This window comes from Haliaeetus albicilla, chromosome 4, assembly GCF_947461875.1.
Source record: "Haliaeetus albicilla chromosome 4, bHalAlb1.1, whole genome shotgun sequence".
Classification (NCBI taxonomy): Eukaryota; Metazoa; Chordata; class Aves; order Accipitriformes; family Accipitridae; genus Haliaeetus; species Haliaeetus albicilla.
In genome coordinates this window covers 7309922-7332803 of record NC_091486.1, presented here as the reverse complement: position 1 = coordinate 7332803, position 22882 = coordinate 7309922, and the positions used below count along the sequence as shown (strand labels likewise).

Sequence of the window (22882 nt, the reverse complement as noted above, 5' to 3'; positions counted from 1 at the left end):
TTTGAGTGAATATATTGCAGCCCAGAGTTGTCCAGGGTCCATCCAAAACAGTGCCACCCTAATTCATAATGGCTAACCAGAAAGGAAAAGGAAAATAAACATTTCTGCCTCTTTGCATTTTTCCTCCCCATTATGGGGTTTACTGTCTATCCCTCTTTATAGGTCTTGGATAGGGCCCCGGCACCAGCTGATGGCTTTGGGTCCATCAGCACAAGAGCCAGCTCCCCAAAATGGCTGGGGTCTGGCTCTGGCAGCCCAGCCCGGTGGAGGGGGGACCATCTGGCACCGCTGCCTCGCTGGGTACTGGTCCTGCAAAACTCTCCACACACTCGGTGCGTTCCGGGGCCGGGCTGTCGGCAGTGCTGCCAGGCCAGGGTAGCACCTCCTCCCCCAGGGAACTGCCTACCGCAAACTCATTTTGGGGTGACTAAAACCTTGTTAAGGAACACAAAAATTAACCCTCAGAGCCTCTAACATGGTGCAAGAGTCTTCTGGTAATGGATCTTGAATGCAAATGTATGTTAGAGAAATAGATGTCATATATGGGAAAAAAGAAGTATATTTTCCCTGGCTTTACATTATGCAGGATGGTCAAGGAGAGCTTTACAAGGGCACTAAAGATAATGTCCCAGAAACAAAGAGCACATTTTTCTTGCTCTAGGTAAATACACTGATATGCATGGGCGGCTTTTCCAGTTCTGGCACGCTGCTTCAATCTTTTCTTTCCCACCATGTGAACAAATGTTTGTTTGCTTCAAGTTCAGGACAGGCTTTCCAAGGCAAAATCCATCCAGATGGTCACCAGACAAAGGGAGGAGTCTCAGATTTCTCTAAACAGTTTTTTAAACCAAAGAAATTGTTTTCTACAGTGTTCTTCACTGATGATGCCTTGTCTGCTATTGCTCACGACATTGATGAAATAAGCTGCTTTTGTTGATTAAAGCTCTTGAATCCCATAGGCAGTTTAAATCCTATCAAAAGGTTCATCTTTTCAGATGTTCTTTTAAAGTTCTTTAACTATGGTTTCTGAATTCTCCCTACTATTTCATTTCTCATAGCTAAGCCCTTCACGCTATCTTTGTGTAGTTCCTAGAAATGACATGAGCACTGTATGTAGTACACATTTACTTAAAATTAATATCTATGTTATTTTTGTACATGCAATGTACATGATGCCCCAGAATTGCACTGCACATGTAGCAGATGTGTAGATAGATGTTCGATGAATGTTTGTGTTTTATTTCTTCAAAAACAAAACAATCACCCAAATCTTTAACCCCAAAACTAATTTTATGTCCTCTGTGTTATTTAAAATACTGCGTTTCCTTTCAGACCCAATGCTCTTGCCTCCTGTTTTGGAAACAATCGCTTCCATGGTGACACTCTGTTTGCTGCAGGGTTGCTTGTCACCAGAACTATACACTGCTTTCATCCAGAAGCAAAACATAAAAGGTGAGATATAGCACTTACTTAGTGCATGAATGAAATATTGGTTCCTCTAGTAGAGTAAAATCTTCAGCTGTAATTAGCCCAAACACTTTGTTTAAAGCAGGAGGGTCTTCACTACAACCCAGGCCTCCATATCCTAAACTGTTGTGCACAATCTCCTTTACTAGGTGTCGTGGTTTAACCCCAGCTGGTAACTAAGCACCATGCAGCTGCTCGCTCACTCCCTCCCACACCCAGTGGGATGGGGGAAGAATCAGGAAAAAAAAAAAAAAAGGTAAAACTCATGGGTTGAGATAAGAACAGCTTAATAGAACAGAAAGGAAGAAACTAATAATGATAATAATAACAATAATAAAATTACAATAATAATAATAAAAGAATTGGAATATACCCAAATAAGTGAAGCACAATGCAATTGCTCACCACTCACCAACTGATGCCCAGTTAGTTCCCAAGCAGCGATCTCCACAGGCCAACTCCCCCCAGTTTATATACTGGGCATGACATCACATGGTCTGGAATACCCCTTTGGCCAGTTTGGGTCAGCTGTCCTGGCTGTGTCCCCTCCCAACTTCTTGTGTCCCTCCAGCCTTCTTGCTGGCTGGGCATGAGAAGCTGAAAAATCCTTGCCTTAGTCTAAACATGGCTTAGCAACAACTGAAAACATCAGTGTGTCATCAACATTCTTCTCATACTGAAACCAAAACATAACAGTATACCAGCTACTAGGAAGAAAATTAACTCTAACCCAGCTGAAACCAGAACACTAGGGAACTTTTTAACCAATTCCAGGGTGTTGCAGAGCACTGTGTGGGCTGGGGAACGGTGAAGGAGTTTCGTGCCGCTTGATGCTACGGGGATGCTGTGGTGCATGTGCCAGGGAGGGCAAGCCACAAGCATGGTGACCAACTGGTGGCAGACATCATGGATGGGACCAGTGGAAAAAAGATACCAGGACATCAGGGCACAATAGTTTACGTATGCCAAAAGATGCCAAATGGGAAACCCTGTCCCCAGGAATGTCCTGTGAGAAAGCAAGAGCAAGCCAGAACAGCAATGTGGGAGGTGGATCAAAGGAGATGACAGACATGGTAGGACCAGGTGCTTGGGGCCGTGAAACATGGCAAGAAACATCAGTGAGATGTTCTCACAGGTTTTGCTCCTGATTATTGTGTTGTCCCACAAATGGGCTTTGTTTACCTGGTGTGCAAGCCAATAACACACAGAGTCGGGTATTTTCAGACTAATTCATTGATACACATGAATGGGTGCCTGTTTCAAGGCAGCACACCCTTGTCTCAAAAGTCCTCATAATTATACACTTAACTAATACATATTAGTTGTTATTTTCCTTAATGATTGGTCCTTTCTTCTTCGCTCTTCATGTAAATTAGCACACAAACTCCATCTTCTCCCTTCATTGTCTTCTCTTGCATAGGAGGTATCATCTGAGTAGGTGGTCAATGAGTCGGTGGTTGTTATCTCCCCCAGTAGGAAATACCTTTTACTTACTTCTTCCCTAATCTTGGCAGTTCCAAGTGGTTCTTCAAGGCTTATTGAGCAGATCACAATCCATTACCTTTTCTGACACAAACATCTTCCATATTTACAAAGGCCCACTCTCTAGTAGTTAGTTCCGAAACCCTACATCATGCGTAGTTACTGTTTCCTTATTTTAAATATTAACTGATGGGGGTTGTACACAGGCTTTAGCAGCTCACTGGTTATTTCAATCATATTACACTTACTAATTGATAACAGTTGCACAGGTCATATTATTTATGGGTAGTGAAGCTCCTTTGTCAGTGGTTTCCTGTTCACACATTGTTCAGTAATTAACATGCATTTCATCTGAGAGGGACATGACTTTTTTTTAGTGAGCTGTAGAAAAATCACGTGGATTTTGGTATGATTCGTACTGCCTTTGTAATTTCTTGAGATTCACTTCACTAGAGCCAATTTTTGATGTGCTGTGGCTTATGAAATGGCTAAATAGCTGTTATACTCCATTTGGTCATCACACTTGGTACTATACTCCACATATTGCTTGAAGTGCTTGGGATTAAAGATGACGGATGCCTGTCAGGGTGAGCTGGATCTAGAACCCACCCATTCAGCAGGTCACACGGGATCTGGTTACCATCAAGGCAACTAAAGGACTTGAAACACCTAGCTTCAAATTCCTGCTCCATCAGTGTGTATGACCTTGGGAAGCATATAAAGTCTTCTCTGCCCCAACGAAATGGGGAAAAATATGCTTCCCCACCTCACATAGTCCTGAGGATAAATTCCTGAAAGCTGCTGAGGTGCTCAGATCCTATGGTAACCGAGGCAATATAAGTACAATAGATTGATAGTCTTTCCATTAACTTTGGATGAGACCTTATAGGCACTATGCATTTCTTGCAACGTTCAAAGTAAGTAATTATCATTATTTCCATCTGTTCTTTCTCTGCCTGTGTCCTTTAAAAGTTATGGCAAAGGCTGACGAGGTGGAAAGACTGTCTGCCTCAGAAAAGAGCAAAGTGAAACAAAACCCCTCACCAAAGTATGCCTGGAAAAACAACACATTCTCAGAACCGTGTTACCCATTGTACAAAAAAATATATATGTAGTATCAAGTCTGAAATTTTTGCAAATTATTTTGTGAACCATCATGAAGAATATCTTTGGGGCTTGCGTGAATGGCACCTCCTCATAGAGTGTTCAGGTGAATGGCACAACTGGGTTTTAAAATAAGTAATTTCTGAGTATTGGAATGTTTTAGTTTTCAAACCACTTTTATTTTACAATCTTTGTAAAATTGGCTCAGAGATGGACAGTTTCATTGACTTCTTTGAGGAGAACAACACAAAAAACTTGCTACAGGTAAAGAAAGCCAATCCCACAGAGCGATCACTTCTGCCTAACAAAGTAGTGCTCACTCAGAGCAATTACATCTTTTGCCAGATGTGTTAAAAGACCTGTAAAGTCACATGAAAGTGGACAGCTAACTATTGGCTTTGTATAAACCCGGCTGCAACAAAAACTGTAGTAGGCTTTCTCTGAGAAGGGGAAAGGCAGATTGGGGATGAGGTACCAGCATAAGATCTGAAGAGAAAAAGAATTGTGGTGTGTCTAAAATTACTGTCTTCTTAAAACTCACATATACATTGGCCCTCTCTTAAATTCTGTTTAGCTGGTACCAAATATCCTGCTAAAACTTCTCCCTAAAGCTAAATTCCCAGCTCCTGGGGAAAATACAAGTTGTCACCTATATTACAGTTTCTTGGTTCCTCTGCCTGTATGAAGGTTTATGAAGTGACGTTGCAGCTCCTTTTAAACACTGCTGTATTGGTGACACCATAGTCAGAGACAGAAATATGATCAATGGTTAGGAATAAATTCACATTTATCGCATTTGAGCCTAGATAATGTGTTAGATTGTTTTTTATATTGCATTCTCAGCAAGCTTTAGCATCTTTCAGGTATCACAGAAAAACACTACCTCCACCAAGCACCCTGGGAAAGCCTTTCAGAGCAGCACTCGCCTCAGCTCACCCACAGCAGGTTCAAAGGACGTGATAAAAGGATGACCAGGGAGTTACTTGTTCTTTCTGAGAGGCGTCATGGATCCTGTAGGGAAGTGGAGAACTGCTTTTCCAGCTTTACATAGCAGAAAATCAGTGTTGGTGTAAAGCCAGACAAGAGCGAGGGGACTCAGGAAAGCTTTGAAAAACTTTCGGAAGCAGTGCTGGCTGGGCACTTGAGTAATTTTAAAACTGAACAAAGAGGGTGAGAGCAGGGGGAATGGTTCATTTTGCTTCCAGGGTGATTTTCATGTGAATTCAGTGGGACTAAGAGATGGTCCTTCCTGTTCCTAAGTGGGATGGTGTGAAAGGCCAAGGTCCGACACTGAACATTTCCAAAGGACCAGGTACTGGCATGCTTTGGCTTTCAAAAGTTCTTTACAGTCATTCAGACCTTGCTCAGAAAAGGACAGTATCACTGACTTCCTTGATAAGCATCAAAGGAGGAATAAAACCTGTAAGGTTGCTCTTAAGTTCATACTGCTCTCCTTATTCAATCAGTGTATACAGAACACATTGGTGCCTATGGAAGCTTGGATTTCTGCCAAAGGCTCCTATGGGCAACTTCTGCTTCAGTTAAAGAGGTTCAGCTTCAGTTTCCCAAAAGAATCGGTTGGCAGCTGAGGTATTAAAATTCTGTATTCACTACTAGAAAACATGGATAGAAGTGAAATGTCCATTTGAAAATATATTTCCATCTATGTGTGGATAGGCCTGTGTGTCTGGAAATGTTATCAAGGTTAATTAGAAAAATTATCTCATCAGAACAAAAAAAAAATCAGGTGAGTGGAATCTCTCTGCCTGAGACACGCTAATCTTTCCTAGCTCGGTTTCAAGTGCAACTGTGATTCATCAAAGTCATTCCCCCACACAGTCCCTCGAGGACATCAAAAGTTTAGCCAAGTGTGGCAATACTCGCATCTCATCTGCAGTATTAATGAAAACGGGTGTTGCAGCTGCTTCCTCCAGTGGTGTGCAATAAAAAAAAAAAAAATATTAAAAAAAGCAAGACTGACATATCCATGCTGTTAAACACTGTTGTCCCAATTTGAAAAGATACTTACATTATTTCTCTCTGTGGTTTGTGAACAGCTCCCCTGTGTTAAAAAGAAGTCATGACCATTCTTTGTCTCCTTTGTCATTTGATTATTCTTGTTCAATATTTGCTTACATGCTTTTAAAATATTTTCTTTTCTTCTAATAAAATAACATGCATGGGCAGGCAGTACAGTGAATAAGAGGTGCATTCCTGTAAGAATGGCTTTCAAAAGAAAAGCTAACGCTATCACTGATTCTGTACTTGCTTGGGTGGCACCCCACCAGGTTTTTTTTCTGTTTTCGAGTGGGCGGTCATCACCACTGATACCTTGCTCATTGTTCAGGCTATTGATTTTGAAATGTTGTCTCCTTCAGTAAGGTTTTTTTGGATCAAAAAGTCTCACACAGCATGATTCACTGCTCACCTGTCATGCAAATAGGCTACTATTTGGAAAAGGCTGTAACAGAAGCCAGATATTTCTGTTTTCCTCTCACATTGTCCTTTGGGAGGATTTTGCTATGTCTCCAGTTCCCAGTCTTCTCTCTCATCATTCACAGGACTCATTCATTTGATTTCAGTTTCAGGAGAGCAAGATTTAGCCCGAGGTGTCTCCTCCAAGAAAAATAAACTGTAAATTGTTCGCAATTTTGTTTTCACCTTTGCTTTCTTGAGAGTTGCCCCATTCATTGGATGCAGGCCTTTGCCCAATCCCTCTGCTCAGGCACTGCTCCTCACATGTGGTGGTGGTGGGAGCTCTGAAGTGCCAGCCTGAGATCAAGAAGCAACAAAACTGTCAGCACTGAGATCTATTTTTACCTTTTGCTACACATTGTCACCATAAATAAAATGGAAAATCTCTGCCACAGCTCTCTTGCTTTCTCCCTTTATCAGTCGTTGTCCTTTCTTCTGCGGCAATACAAAACAAGCGAGAGAAAACAAATTAAATTACTCTTTGGTGCATGGGAAAAAAATGCCATTTAGCTCAGAATTCCTGGTGGAACTGCCAGGCTGCAACAGGGAGAAAAATTTTGTAATACCACTGCTGTGATGTGCAAGAGTATTAAGCAGTTGCTACCTCTCCTGGCCAAGCACCGTGTACGGGAAGGCACAACGGTTGCCTGCTCCTCCGGTACCGCTCCCTTTGCAAGGTGCGCAGGGAGCCATGGTATCATGATGGAAACTCCCTGTGGAGTTAGGAAGTTCCCAGAGTTAGGAAGAACTGCAGCTGTTGACTCCTTAATCACAGCTGTCCTCACAACACCACCCCTGCAGGTTCAAAGCATTGTGTGGGACTTATGCTAACACTTTCAATGTTCTTACTCTGACCATAAAGGGGATATAATTTTAGCCCTATTTTGTGAACAGAAGTTGGTAGCTATATCCTTTTCTTACTTATTAGTATTATTATTTACTACTTATCTATCTACCTTATTACCATAGCACCCAGGAGCCTCAGAAGCATAACAAAGAGAAGAAACCTCAGTCCATTGCCAGTTCCTTTCATCTGAGTATCTCAAGCTGGTTTGCCTGTACTCATTGGTTTCCAGATCTCCAATATCAGTGTAATGGCTTGTGTGGTAATCATGGTCCAGCAAAAGCACTTGTTCAGGCCCCCAGCATGCACATGGTCCTATTGCAGCGACAGACATCTGCCTGCAGACATGGAGAGAAGGGACCTGGGGAATTTTCAGAAGGGGTTTAAGCATTGGATTTCTGCATGTCGGATCACTGCTGGTTTCTGTCCTCAGCACTACTACCTCTAAAGTGCACTGTAAAGCAGGTACTTTATAGATTAGATATTCCTGCTCTATATGCAGCATTTATATTTACAGACAACTCTGCAGCGAGCCTTCATCATTAGGACACCTTGACTTGAAACCTTATTCACATGTAAATCTGAGCGTTCAGAGATGTGTATAAATTAACCAAGAAATACACTCCACTGGACTAATATGTCAATAAGCTTGAATATCTTTTTAAAAACCATTTTGTGTGACTACTTCTTGCTATTCAGATCACTGGCCAGAGACAGTACACAGTCTGGAATTCATCAAAGTCAGAACAGCATTGCGAGTACAGCGCAGGCTACCACATACTCTCCAGCAGCAGTTCAGAAAGTTTTCAATCTCCAGTTTACCTTGTATGTAACACAGGTTGATTCCTTAAATGTATTTTTAAAACCCAGTTTTGTTTCCAGTATAATTCTCTACTCTGTTGTGACGTGTTTATTTTGTTCCACACTAATTTGCAGTGTCCCTAATGAGCAGTTAACAAGATGTCAATTAATCACACAAATGGGAAGAAATAGATATTCAGAGGATTGCACTACCTAGAGCTAAGATGTGAGACTTCATATAGTTAGCTGTCTTTTATCTGGTTCTTTTTTTTATTGTTGTTGTTGTTAATAATTTCCGTTACTTTCTGCTTATGCTATTAAAGATAAACAGGTGCTCAAGACCTCCACTGGTCATGAAAAGACACATTTCTGGCAAGACATATTTCACACTAGAAGCAAAGAAATACGCTCATGTGTAATGGGTCTCGTTCCTTCAGAAAGATGCACCTTCCTGCATGCACGCTGCCCAGACGGTTGGCCCATGTCTGCAAATCCAGCTTTTCTCTGAAACATGTTCTCTGGGAATATACAAAATAACTTCACAGTTCAAAAGAGTTTGTAGCCATGCTGGACATTGCACCAACAGCTACAAGGTATTTGAAGTGCCTAACCCCCAGTCAGACTCCTCCTTAGTCACGGAGTTAGTTTCAGGACAAAATTCCCAAATTCTCGATATACACATGGGCAACGTTGCTTGGCAAAAAATGAGGCTGTGCTCAGGAAAGCTTACACACACAGCAGTGTTAGGACTTCAACTCAGGTCATCATCAGAAAAAGCACAAGCAATGTCAAGCCTGTTAAACCCCAGTATTTTTTTCATCATCAGGCAAAGAGACTCAGGGCTTCCATATTAAACTGTCCTGGAGAATTCATCAAGAACAACCAAATGATCCCTTGCGCAATTGCTTAGAAGGATAAAGCTGAGTAATTGCACAGATTTAAAGGACTGGGAGAGCGGAGAGTATTGCTTATGATGACTGAAATGTGAACTCACAAGCACACAGTCAGACAAGGGGAGGCAGTGCTGTTAAGTTTCTGCTTAGGATATTTCCTTGGCTGCCAGGCTGCCCCCATCAGCTGGTTTGGACTGTGTAGGTGTGGGTATTTTAGGATGCTCTGGCTACCCAGCTGTGTTTTGAGAGGAGGGGATTTGACCAGGGGGTCAGCAGGCTCTTGGGGGAGCTTCCCAGAGGAGATCCCCCCAGTCCCCCGAATCACCCATTGAAGGTGAATCTCCTCCATCGTGGACACAGTTACAGAAATCCCATGCCGAAAACGAGGAGGTCCCTGGGAGGGCTCGGCATGCCGAGGCAGCAGCAGGGCTTGGGGATGGGGCTGGTGGGCACACGGCTCCTGCATGGCTCCTCCCTGCAAAGCCATGTCCTGCACCACTGCCCCAGGGGACTGTGCAGTCCTCACATGTCCTTTCCTCTTCCATCCATTGGGAATTTCCCCTCATTAATTTGATTTTGCAGTTCTGTGTTTTCTGAGTATACGTATTGATTTTGCTTTCATTTTTCTTTTCTCTCTCTCTTTTTTTTTTTTTTCCTGGCAAAACTTATCCAGTGATTGTTTGAAAGGCTGTGAAGGCATCTGGGGAGTTTTTCTTGCGCTGTTATGATTTAGGCTTGAAATTGCTTAATTGCTGTTTCCTATACTTCTCATTTTCAGTTCCCTAATGACTGTATCAATTTGTTGCCTATTATTCCCAATGACAGGGCAATGTTTTGTGTGTGTGTGTGTTTCAACAAGACAATTTAAAATCTCTTTCCTACAAGCTGCAGAAGGATCTAGCCTTTTGTCCTGGTTTGCTCCTTGTTCCTGTTGGCCATGAGGAATTCTCACGTACAGCACCAGTTGCAGGCAAGATTACAATTGGCCAATATCTGAATACCACTAAGCATGCTCTAAGTCTTCCTAAGTTTCCTATCACATTGCTTTTAATTTAAATGATTAACTACTGATGGAATTGTATTGGCTTTTTATGATGGATTACAGAAATTATAATGTTATAAGAATATTGAGATAAAAAATACATAGATAGCAAAACAGTAAGGACAACAGAGACAGGAAAGCAAAATATCAGTGACATGAACAAGTGAGAGCAGAGAAAAATAATATAGGCATAAATTAACTCACACTTAGACTGCACTAGTTTAGAAATTAGTCCCCCAAACTCAATACTACAATGTTGGTGAGATGAACGATCAAATCAGGATGTGTTTTTACTGTTGAAGCAGTTCTTCACCTTGGGACAAACACCCTGCCATTTGATGCAGATCCCCAACATAAAGCAAGGACTCTCTTCAAATCAAATTTGTGCTACAGTTTTGTGACAATTTATTAGTGCAATAAGAAGATAACTCGTAGATCATTCTACATAGCACTAAATAATTTTCCTATTGGAGACAAGCTCACTTGTTTTCTCTGTTGATTTTCTGTTGCCTTTGCTTTCAAATGCCTAATTCTGCATTTTAGCATTGAAAGATGAGGAATAAAGACCTCTTTCAGACCCCTCTTTGCCATCTTATGTATCCAAATGTTGATCTGCTACACACAAGCTGGTTTTGTTTTAGAAGGGACTCAGAGTTGTCTCTGCTGTCTGTACAACCTGAAGAGTTGCTTGAAAAATCCTCATTTTTATTTGCTTTTTTATGTTGATGGGCACTTTAATGTAATGTCAGTTAAACACAAGTTAAACTTTACCGATAAAGTTTGTTAGGTGAACGTATTTGCAAATAGGAATAGTGCTAATAATTTATTTTTAAATGGATTTATCATACTGATTATTGGGAGTAGTAACATTTAAAAAAGTTACTAGAAGAAGTTATCAGAAGAAATCAAGCTTATGAATGGAATGATGTCCAATGTAGTATTAGCTATCTGAAACCAGATGGCATACTTTTTAGAAGATGACAGGTGGTAGCCAGTGTTGAGGAGGAGACTCCTTTTGGCTTCAAGTGCTAACAGAGGACTCTCAGCATATGTTCCTCCAAGAAATTTGCATGAAGTTTGAAAAGGAAATGCTAATGATGCCTCCATAAATTCCCTTCTTTCCCCTCTCTAATGGTGTCATTTCAAGCTTCTGCCACCTTAGATATTACCTGATCACAGTACCTAACAGAAGCTGCTGATAATAATGGTCACTGATATTTCTTAACCATACAAACCAGGATTTGATGCGTAGTGTGCAACAAGTACAGCTTCAGTGAGGATGTAAGGCTTCCTCCAGACATGCGACCTCTTGTTGATTTTCAATGAGCAACAAACATTCTGTTTTTATTAAGTACATCATTTACTATGTTTATCAATTTCACTTAATTTCATTTAGCCTCACTTTCAACGGTCATCTGCATGATTCCCTTTCTCAGGAGTTAATGTCTGGAGCCACTCGGCAAAGTCCCAGTGAGTTGGACCCAAAGGGCTCCAAGCTCCTCCACGTTACGTGCATTGTCTCAAAGGTGTCGTCCCATATAGGCAATTTTGATAACCTGCAGGTTATCTGAAAAGGTCAGGTGTCAGTTCCAAGACTCATCTTAGACCTGTCCGTTGTACTTTTTATCTCTTAGCACAGCTCTGACTGAAGCACCTGAACAACTTACAGGTTGCACTGTAATTTGGTATATATTCACATAAAGGGAAAGTTTAAAACTCAAACAACTGCCAGTCAGAAACATAGCTGGACAAATGCCCATTTTTGTCCAATTTTATTCAAAGCATTTACAGCTACCTTGGATACTTTGATGTAGTGCATTGGGTCAAAATACCCACCAAGCACTTTTTGTTGTGTTTGAGGCATGCATTTAGAATTAGCTTAGACAAGGTGCATTACCCTTGAATTATCTGTGTGAGCTAAAGCAAAGCAGATGCAGGAAGAATGTGATTATCTTGGTAATGTTTGTGAAACAGATGTGAGCGCTGGCAGTAGAATAAAGCACCCTTCTATGTTATTAATGTTGTTGCCACCAGGTTAATAATACACCACACATCCACCACCTCCTTACTCAGTCTATTGGGTAGATATGTGAAAAAAATATTGTTAAGAAAAGGTCATATCAGAAATATCTATCTAAAATAAGGTTTACCCACTGAACAGACTTTGGCTTCTGCCTCCTACAGCATCACATCCCACAGGTCGGACAAAAAACAAGAATCACTTTTCTGTTCCCTTCACTTTCTTTTTCAATTTATTTTCCCTCAATACAACATATTCTAAAAGGAAAAAAACCAAGCACAAACTATGTGATGAGACCAGACATGATCCAGGCTCCCCTTTCTGCAAGGATTTGGCCATTTCTCTCAAGTTACCATAGGTTTGGTGATTGTTGAGCCCACATGAAGGAAGAGAAGGTACATAGATACACATCCCTGCCAGGCAGCAGCCCTGTGCCTCGCTTGCCCCAGTTGTGTGGGTGCCAGGGAGGGGGGGGTGGGGGCAGCCAAATCATCTCTGGGGTTGGCAGCCAAGGCTGACCTCAGAGGTCCTTGTGGGGCAATTTGTTCTGCCTAAGGGTGATGAGGTGACGGGCAGGTGCTTTTCAATGCTGACTGAACTCCATACACTTTTTTGTGAAGGGTCTGGAAGTGGCTGGTAGAGGCTCTAGTCTGGTATTAGCACATTCATCTTGCCTTCCTCATCAAGGATCACTTTGTTCAGCTCAGGAGCTGTTGTCCTGAACTATGTGTATTTTGTCCTATGTGTAGCCCATAGGAGAAAACCCCCAAACATCCTGTTACAGTACAGTCTTACCTGCCTCAGGGTCTGGTTTCACTCCTGTGCAAATTGGGCTGGGGCCATGGCCTCCCTTAGCAGCCCTTCTTTTCATCCTGCCTGAAGGTGCCATGCTATGGAGCACCTGCCATCTTGCTTGGTCCGTACATAGGTAATGCAAAGGATAAAGATCCTTCATCCCTCTCTGTGCCTGGAAATCCCTCTCCTTCATCCCTCTCCTTCATCCTTTTCCTTCATCCCTCTCTGTGCCTGAAACAAAACAGATGGGGAATCTAGTGCTGTGCAAGGCACTAAGTCATACCTGACGCAAAGTTATGATGTAAGATGAACCAGAAGCGTAAGGACTTGGGTAGCTTAACACAGCCCAAAGTAGGCTGGCATCTGTGGGCATTTTTCTAGGCATGATTCATTCACAGATTTCAATCCCTGGTTAAAAAAAAAGAATCCGTAAAGACGTCACACATTTGCCTACTAAAGAAAATTGGCAAAGGAAAGTTAAAAACCATATATTTCTGTCACCAGGCTTCTAGGGAATAAGTACAGAGCTCTATCTTACTCTTCAGCACTGCATAAGAAACAGAATGCAAAATTTCCTCCTTGAAATACTTTGGCACAAACAACTATTCTGCACTATTTGTTTAGAAATCCAGTGGGGCTTCACTGAATAAAAGCTAGTATCTTCATACTGGTAGCTGAAATAAGAACTAATTTCATGCACAATTGGCAGCGCAGAAGGAACTTCCTTGATATCCAAAGAGCAAAAGATTTTATGAGGCTGCATATGTATTTATGATTATTTAAGGTTCTTGTTATAATGAGGATCCTTTAAGGAGAAGAACTTTGTATTTTAATTTGCATAAAGACAATAAAAACTCTTTGAGAAGCAATTTCTCTATATATAAAAAGTGAGAACATAGCACCTCAGTGGCACAGACATCTGTTACTTAAGCAGATGCCACCATGTAAACTCCATCAAGCAATGCTATCCACCAATCAGAAACCACCCAAACTACATCTGCAGCCAAAATTCAGTGGGTGGCTGGGAGCCTCCAAAACAGGTTGAGAAATGATGGGCTTTTCTTCAATGTCCTCATTAAGCATTCAGTGGCATTTATTTGTTCATCATTAACAAATGCTACTGTATCATATGGCTCTGTAGCTGCTCCTTGGTATAGTTAACCCCCGTGATCTACAATCTGCAATTCTTGCTCACGAGATTCATATCAAAGGAGCACTAGCCCTTCGACACATGAGATAAATAACCACTTCTTTGTTTCTCATTATGACTGCGGTTTAATGTCCTCATTTGGGAGCTGATGTATCAATATCTTTGAAAAAGATTAAATATTGCCTGCTTAAGTGCTACGTGCAGTGATACAAACTCAGGGGACTCTATTCAACAGCTGAGCAGCACCAACCAAGTCTGGGGCTGATAAGCCCTTTCTGAAGTTAGCTTACACTTTAAATCAGGAGTTCATGAAAGGCATTAAGAAAAACTATTGTATTACTAGAATGGATGGCAGTACAGTTTATATGTTACACCTTGAAGTAAGCAGTAGGATTTTCAATCACTTGATAACCTTGAAACTGCTAAGCTATCAAATTGCTATCATGAATATTGTGCAGGAACAGAAATAACTCAGAAAGCTGCCTTTGTGAATAATAATGTGGGAGAGAGCAAAGTTCTTCTGGGCTGGACTCACAATAGCACCGACAAGCAAATATACATGAAGGCAAGGCAAGTACTTAAACAAGCATATTTGCATTTGACTATGTATCAATCAGTTATCAGTACAGCTACATCTTACCTGACCCACAGAGATATAAAAAGCCTGCTAGATAACTTTGAAATGCAGGAAAAAGAAACTGCAGGAAACTCATTTTTATATATGCAACTGAAACTATTAGGATAAAATACCTTATTCTTTGATAGGCATTACATCTTGAACAGAGTATTTAAAAAAATGCACACAGTACAAATCCTTCCATGCAGGACTTCTTTAATTTAAAAACCCAGACAACGTATCTTGCTGGTTTGCATGCAAGACATTTCAATAAATCCTGAGCTCTGATTCTGATTTCATTCACATTGGATGAAAATGCAGAAATTTCCTGGGTAAGAGAAATCTGAGGCAGCCCTCCAGACTCCCATGTTTATGTCCTGAATCAGTGAAGTTTATACCAAACTCCCTTTTTTGTTCTGAAGAACATGGTTTTAGTCTTGTGGCATTTTCAGGTGACACAGCCTACTGAGATCGTCTGACAGCCATGTGAAAACTCAATGTCTGGAGTGATTCATCATTGTGTCAGATTGTCCTGCACTTTGTCACAATGACTGACAATAGGGGAAACTTGGAAATAATACAAAGATTCAACGCTCGCTGATAATGCCTGCATTGTGATTAGAGCAGGCGGCGAATGTGTGAGGAGAATGCTAATTCTGTCCCCCACCCCCAATTTCCTACTGCTTTTGCTTTCAACAGCTGGGCGTCTGCACTTGCTTTCTTAATCTTCGCTCCTGTGGCATTTTTAAATGCAGAACCTTTTTTCCAGTGTGTTAAGGAGCCATATTATTTCAAATGCAAAAAGAGGCAATATCGCGCAGAAGGGTAAATTCTGCCAGCAACGCTAGGCACTGCTTGGTCAGAAGTGTCTCTGGGTGGACGTGCCCTTCCCTCCTAAATGCTAATCTTATCAGGGTATCTCACCAGCACCTGATGTAACAGTGAAAACATTTTGAGCAGTAATTCCAGGAATGCTATAAAACCCAGCAAGCACATGTGAATTTGCATGTGAGGCGGGATTTACAGAAGGGTCTTATAAAAAATGATTACAGAGAAATTTTTCCTTTATTTTCCATTGACTTGCAATAAAGGTTTAAGACAATTGCTGACTCGATAGGGTATTGACACATGAATAGCAAGAAAAACTCGTTGCAGCAACTTTCATGCTCTAAAGCTCCTCAGGTTTTATCAGTGTTCACAGCAACAACATCAAAGACCACAGGCTCAGCTGTGCAATTAATAAGGAGGAAAAGAGAGGCCCTTTCTGAGCGCTGCAGCTGTCCAAGTTATTTTGGTGGGTTAAGAATGGGGAAAAAAAACAGCAGCAAGAACCAGCAAGTCAAACATCACCACCTCTTCCGCAGTAACGAAGGCAGCAGAATTTCTCCCATTTCTGTCAATATAAGAGAAGCAAGTGGCTCCATCTTGTGTCCCCTGCCCAGGGACAGGCCAGCAGCCCTGCTCCGGGGTGTGCAGGGTGGGACAAGCTGCCCCAGAGGATTTCTCCTGTGGTCCCCAGCACGGCGTGTGGTGCATCGCCAGCCAGGATGCAGGAATGGGCATCAGGCTGTGGCGAGCACATGGCTGCAGCTACTGTGGGTGACGTGGGCTGCAGAGCATGTAATTAACTGCTCTAGTTTCTCGTGAGGGAAAACAGCAGCTCTACTCAGAAGACAAGACACGGGGAAGTGGCAAACAACCACCTTTGCTCCGTCTTTCCTTCAATTCTGCCTTTTTTGCTGCTTCTCCCGGGAAGAGGCTCATGAGGGAGGCTGGTCTAGCAACTGAGCAAAAAAGGAGGTTTAGAAGAGAAAAGACAGCAATAGCTCTGAGCTCGGCAGGTGAAGGAAATTCCATTTTGATCCCATTTTAAAAATGGAGGAGGGCAAATTTCTCTGAAGAATATTACTTGCTTACAAACTCAGAGGGTATTTATAATTTCAGAGCTCAATCTCACAAACAGCCCACGTAATTAGATGTAATTATTAATCTTTAGAAGCTGGGCCCTTACAAGTGAAAGTAAAAGCAAAAGAAATTTCTGATGGAAGAAAAAGAATGATCCAGTTACCTAACTGGTACTAGCAATGTGTTTTTCTTTAAGCAAATAGCAAGCTTAAATAGATTCAGAAGAAAAGATGGGCAAACCTCCTGCAGCCTGGTACCCCGCTGTAAGCCACTGGATCTTTGCATGAAGAGCTGCATGATGCCAAAACTGGTTCAACGCATCGGAGAGAAACCAGGGTCTGATTCTGGTCTTGCTTACACTGATATAAAACTGAAAAAACCACAGGCCAAGGTGGAGTCACTCTGAACTGGCACTGGTGCACCTGAAAGAAAATGAGACCAGATTAAAACAACTAGTAGAAACTTATCTAATTTCCAGTGACCACAGCTCAGTGTGGGTTAGCTTTGTATGAGCTGGAAGCTGAGGTGACTAAGGTTGCATATACTGGATCGTAAAAGGCTTTTTACTGCAATCGGCTAGCATTTTGTCTCTAACAAATATGGGCACACAGCTTGAAAATGTTTAATGAATTGGTACATTAATTTAAACTCAATAACACATATCTATCCTTAACTGTAATACTGCCTGGCGAACACAAGTATATGGTTTATTTGCTGAATATGGTTAATTTCAGGATGGTGAGTGAGGATGCAAGCACAAGGTAGATGTTAAAATACGTCTACACAATAAATGATCCGTAGATTAGAAAGATGTCAGAAGTTAGCCATTAAATAAAGCTCCACAAACATTGCAAGCTGAGGGAAAGAATGACTTTATTGATGTTGAAAAATCTCATCATTCACTTCATTTTCTTTAAAATGAGCAGTAAGAAAAACAGATACATTTTTTCACTCTGTTGCTTTGGCAAGATGAGTTTGAACCATCAGCTTAAGGTCTCTGGACCTTTAACTTGTGACAATGGTGATGGAAGATGCAAGTTTCCTAAAATGTCTGAACAACCACAACAGCATCTGTCCATGTAGATATTAAAGATATAGTCAGTGAAAGCAATACAAATCCACAATGAGATTACAATCTAAACAGCTGGGAAACACTTGCTATGTTCAATCATACAGGTGAAATCATTGCTGGCCTTTGGACTACCCATTACATTTTTTTCCCCAGTTGTTTCTTTCTTATAATTAACATGTAGTATCGAGTACAAGATTTTTTAATTTTTTTACAAAAAGCACTCTTCCATATAGATTGCAATTATCTTTGAAATATTTTAATATTAAGAAAACAGCAAAAAATAAAGAGCAGTTTCATTTTTAATGTTCCAGTTTAATTAAGAAAGTGTTCAAGTAATTTAAAAATGTAGGCATTAAAATACCAATTAAGCTTAAGGCAAGTTTTCCTATTAATTTTTATGACACCAATACAGGGGTGTTACATAGAGGTGACCCCTTAGAAACAGGTTATTTTGAGTATTACATTTGGCTATAGTAGTGCTGAGAGAAAATGAATTGATTTATGAAGAAACTATACCTATTTGGCTAATCCCAACAGGCTGAGCCTTGAGAACCACGCTGCAGTTCTCACAACAAGTAACTTAGCAAATGTAACCTCCTTTCAAGGTTTTAATTACAATTTTTGTTTCTTAGGCATCCACTTTGGGTAGCCATCTTGTTGAAAAGTGAAAATATTTAAACAGTTTTAACTGTGCAGTATGAACACAACTGAAATCTATAGCTTGAAATAAAGGCTATTCTAAAGTGCAGTAATTATCTTTAAAATCGTTTATTGTTCAAAGTCTGTGTCGGTGGCTAAATGATAAATGTACCATTTTAACACATTAGAATTCATTTATTGCCTGAAACTCTAATGCAGGAATACTGCAAGTTTTCATGGGTGGCTGTAACATTAAGAAAGCAGAAGTCCATATATCTGATCTGAGTATTTACAATTAAAATTTTGTGGGTAGCTGGGCCCATTAAAAAGCTCAGAATAGATTACCTTGCAGGAACAGTTACTGGAAGTATCCTTACGAACCCAGAGAAACTAATTCTTAAAGCCAGCCTGGTTATGATGGATTTAAGTTAAATTTATCTCATTTCATTTTAGATCTTAAATTGGTTAATGAGGCTGAAATATGCTTTATTTCGGGGAAGTCGTACTGATCTGGATGAGGAACAGAATTTATGCTGACGTTCGAGTCGAGTGCAAATACCACCATCACTTCTTCATTACCGCGTTAACTGGTGTGATCTGTTCTGCTCAGCAGAACTCGAACAAAATGTCAGGTTCCTAAATGAAGAAGCTCCTGGCTCTCAGTGAGAAACCAGCTGATTGGTTAAAAGTACTTCAACCTTTATTTAATTCATGCCTTATAGTCCTCTTTGGCAGGAGCTCTTGGGATCTGATCTTATGTCACACTTACTGAAACTCATTTAATTATTTGCAGCTGAGGAGGGCAGGGAGATGGTTATCGCACAGGGAAAATCTAATCCTCCTCTTTATCAGCTTAAACCCCGAACCAGGGAAGTGGGTTAGGATTCCTGTACTTACCTCAGTACCATCCCCGGTAAACTGTCTGTCAGTACACAACCCTCTCCTTTTGGTGGTGGCTGTTTAGGGGGGAGATTTCTTCCAGAGGTTTAGAGGGGCTTTGCAAGCACACGTCCACAGTCTCCCCGAAAGCAGACCCTGTGCTGGAAATCTCCAAGCTGCTGCTCCTTGCCATGCTTCAGTCAGCAACAAAGTCGTTAACGTTAGGATTGCAAATATCCCCAGCGGTTGTTTCAGTTGCCAGATGAAACGAATGGAGCGATTTGGATACTGTGCAAACTCGGGCAGCCACTGCCAAACCAGGGACTGTGTGTTCACACTGCCATGACAGTGCAAAGGGGCTGTGGCCTCAGCGCCTCCGGAGCACAGGTTAATATCAAGTTTTAATAAAGACCAAACTCCTGCCATAGATTTCTAAGTATTTTTCATGATCCTTGGTGAAAAAAATTGTATGCTTTGTACTAAAGGGTGGGAAAAGACAAAACCTAATGTATTCTGCCCTTATAAGCAGAACATGAAATAGTTTTGATGGAAAGCACATGCAGAATATGGGATTCAGCCTAGGGCTAAAGACAGAGAATCAGTGACTTTTATAGCTTTAAAAATTGGCTTTATGACTATCATTAAATTAAAGCATCGCTCCTCATGGGGCATTTTTGTTTCATTGGGGGTTGCATACGTCTTAGCACAATTAGTCACCTCCGAAGTGCTGTCACCATAAAACTTATTCTTTTAAATTGTAACTTAAGAAAATCAGGAAAAAAAAAATTGAATGAGGATTTTCAGTAGCGGTGAGTCTTAGACCAGGCTGGTTAGATTTATGATAAATTCTTACCTGTGTGATTCTCTTTTTGCAGATCCCAGCCTGAGCAATGTATACAATATATGGTATAAATGTTTCCTTTGAAAACTTTTGTACGCTTCATGATTACATAGCTTAAGAAGTTTAGAAGCCTTGGGCAAGCAAGCTAACGTATAAGAGGAACGCTTAAGAATTGTTTGTATGCTTGATTTGTTTTACAGTGCATTTGGTCTTTAGTTTTGATTGGATTGTCTTACTGAAACATGAAGGGCATTTAGAAAGTAAGAAAGTGAATAGGATACATTTGCAACTATATGCCCAAAAGCAAGATCTTAATGTCAGAAGTAAATTATAACAACTTACATTACTGACGACATACATTATAATTCAAAGCTTGGCAAACCACATCAAGGTTGTGCTTACCATGATCTGACAAAAATGTCTTTAAAGCCCTGTGTTTTTCAGGTTTACAGTAACCAGACTTTATTTATGCTAGGAACTTCATAAATAAAAAGGAAGCATTACCAAAGATAAACCTAATTTTTCTAAATGCTGCTGAATCCTTGTAAAAATTAAAACAATTATTGCAATAATGATAAGAGTAGGATGGTCCCACTGAGTAAGACAGGTTTCAACCATCATCTTTTACTATGCCATGTTTGGGTGACCTTGAAGTGTTTTCTAGGGATAGATCTATGAAAGGATTTAGGTAGTCAAGTCTAAAATTGTTGCCTATAGCTGAAGGTATCCCAGGCCTGTAATCACTTCTGTGGGTGACATGGGATGTACAAATGTGTGAAGTTTTGCTTGTAAACAGCAGAGGAGCACATGAGACTTCACACTCCCCTGGCACACGGCAGCTCTCTCCTGTGTGTATCCTGGAGGATCTTCTGGCTCAGCATTGCCCCACAGGGATGCAATCTTGCAGGAGGACTCAGCCCAAGCTCAGGATTCACAGGTGGAGGAAGGTAGGAGATGACACCATCCCCAGTCCCTTATTCATGCAAAACCAGCCGTACTGCTCAGGCCAAGGGTGTTATAGTTCACTGCTCTGTCTCTGGCAGCAGCCCTGGGAACAGCAGGAACAGAGCAGTCTTTCTGTGCAGCTTGTTACACTGGCAGGTGTATCCATACCCTCCCCTTGAACCTGACTGCGGCCTCCAACAACCCACAGTTCCTGCACATCCTATGCAGAGGGTGAATTCTCCATATTCCCTAATCCTTAAGAGATTTCTCTTCCATGGATTTGTCTGGTCTTCCCCAAACCCACTTAAACCTTCAACATCCACAGCCTCTTCTGGCAAGGAGCTCCAAAGTTAAATCACAGGTTTAGTCGGGGGAAAAAAAAAAATCTCCTTTTGTTTGTTTTAAATCTGCTTTTGTTTTGGAAGAGGGACTGGAAAGTCCCTGCTCACCCTCTCCCTGCCATTCATGATTTTATACATTTTTGTCATATCCCCATCATGCTTTTCCCAAGCTGAAGAGTCCCAGCTTGTCTTCTTTGTAAAGGAAAGCCTTTCCAGCAGCTTAACTCATTCATCTCACAGATATCTGATTAAATGCCTGATGTCTCCAGTGGGATTAAACCCCAAATCTCCCATTAGGGTGACTTGACACCAAGCTTCTCTCCTGGGTAAAGTGAAACTGTCCCCCTTCTTCAGTTTTTATATACACAGGAGAAGAGAGAGAAAGCAAGAAGTGACAGCAGCCACTTTTTGCAGGCTCCTGTTGGGGCACTTACTGGAGCGATGGACTTTTGTTTCAGTCCCTGCTCTGCTAAATAGTCCACTGTGTTATACTATTATTCAAGGCTCAGGCACCTTTCACTCCGATGAATGAGAGTCTAGTTTAACTGCAGAGTGAGTGACGACAAGGAGCAGGGTGATTGCTCCCAATTTACTCCGGTGGAAATGGCTACCACTTTAGAATCAGGCCCAGTGAAAAACCAAAAATAAAAATATTCACAACCCTTAAACATAATAAGCCTGATTTGTCTTCATTTCAGCTGCAATCAGTGAGAAACAACCAGGCTGAAGTAAGCCTGAATGAAACATGAGATGGCATAGTTAGGTTAACAATGGCTGAATTACTTTAGGTGTAGATTCTAGTACAGGATTTTAGTAAAAAGGCATCCGTGCCGTCACTGCGTCCAGACGCTGGAACTACAAGCTCCTGGCACGAGTGCCACAAGACTGTCACACCAGCCCCCGGCAGACAGGTTTTGTGCTGGGGCTGGACAGAGCAGGGGCTTCCCGACCCCTGCGGTGGCTGGGGGCATCTCGCTTTGATCACCAGCTGTCAGCGCTGCAGCTGGTTTGAATCTGCCTCCTTCTGAGCTTTTCATAACTCCTGAACTTGTCATCAAGCCCAAATTTATAGCTAGTCTATCACTAAACTCCATGGGGGTTTTATTTATTCTGGAAGTGTACACATACCGAACTAGGTCTATTCTCTCAGTAGAGCACAAGAGATTTTTGTTTTAAAATGCACACATTATTACCATTTGTTTTCTGGAAATCCTAAATATCCCTGAGGAAAGTCCAACAAAAGTAAATAAAGTTTAGTAAACTAAAATCCCTTAAAAAACACACTATACCTTTAAAAATAATATAATTTTTTTGTGTGGCATTGTTTGCCAACTATGTTGACTGTGAAGTAGTGTTCTGCTTCCACTCTGGTTTGTACAGACAAAATTATGTGTGTGTGCATGTGTGTGGAGCATGGTCACAGCATACACACAATAACTCTGCATTGGGCTCTGTTGGTCCAAACAAGAAATTAAAAGGGAGTTGTCATATGGAAAATTAAAAAGTGGCAACAGTTACAAAAAATCTATTTAATTCATGCTGCTTATAACCCCCTGAAAAGAAATTAATGA

The 22882-nt window shown here is 41.2% G+C and overlaps 1 long non-coding RNA gene across 1 annotated transcript in view; it reads right to left on the bottom strand.

Moving 5' to 3' along the window:
• Nucleotides 1–1180: 1180 nt before the first annotated feature.
• LOC138685037 (uncharacterized) overlaps nucleotides 1181–22882 on the bottom strand; it is a 186815-nt gene continuing 165113 nt past the window's right edge. Inside the window, exons 4-6 of the long non-coding RNA XR_011324272.1 lie at nucleotides 16835–17016; nucleotides 12924–13095; nucleotides 1181–6825 (exon numbers count right to left, since the gene is read on the bottom strand). This is a non-coding gene — a long non-coding RNA (uncharacterized lncRNA). The remainder of the gene's footprint in view (nucleotides 6826–12923; nucleotides 13096–16834; nucleotides 17017–22882) is intronic.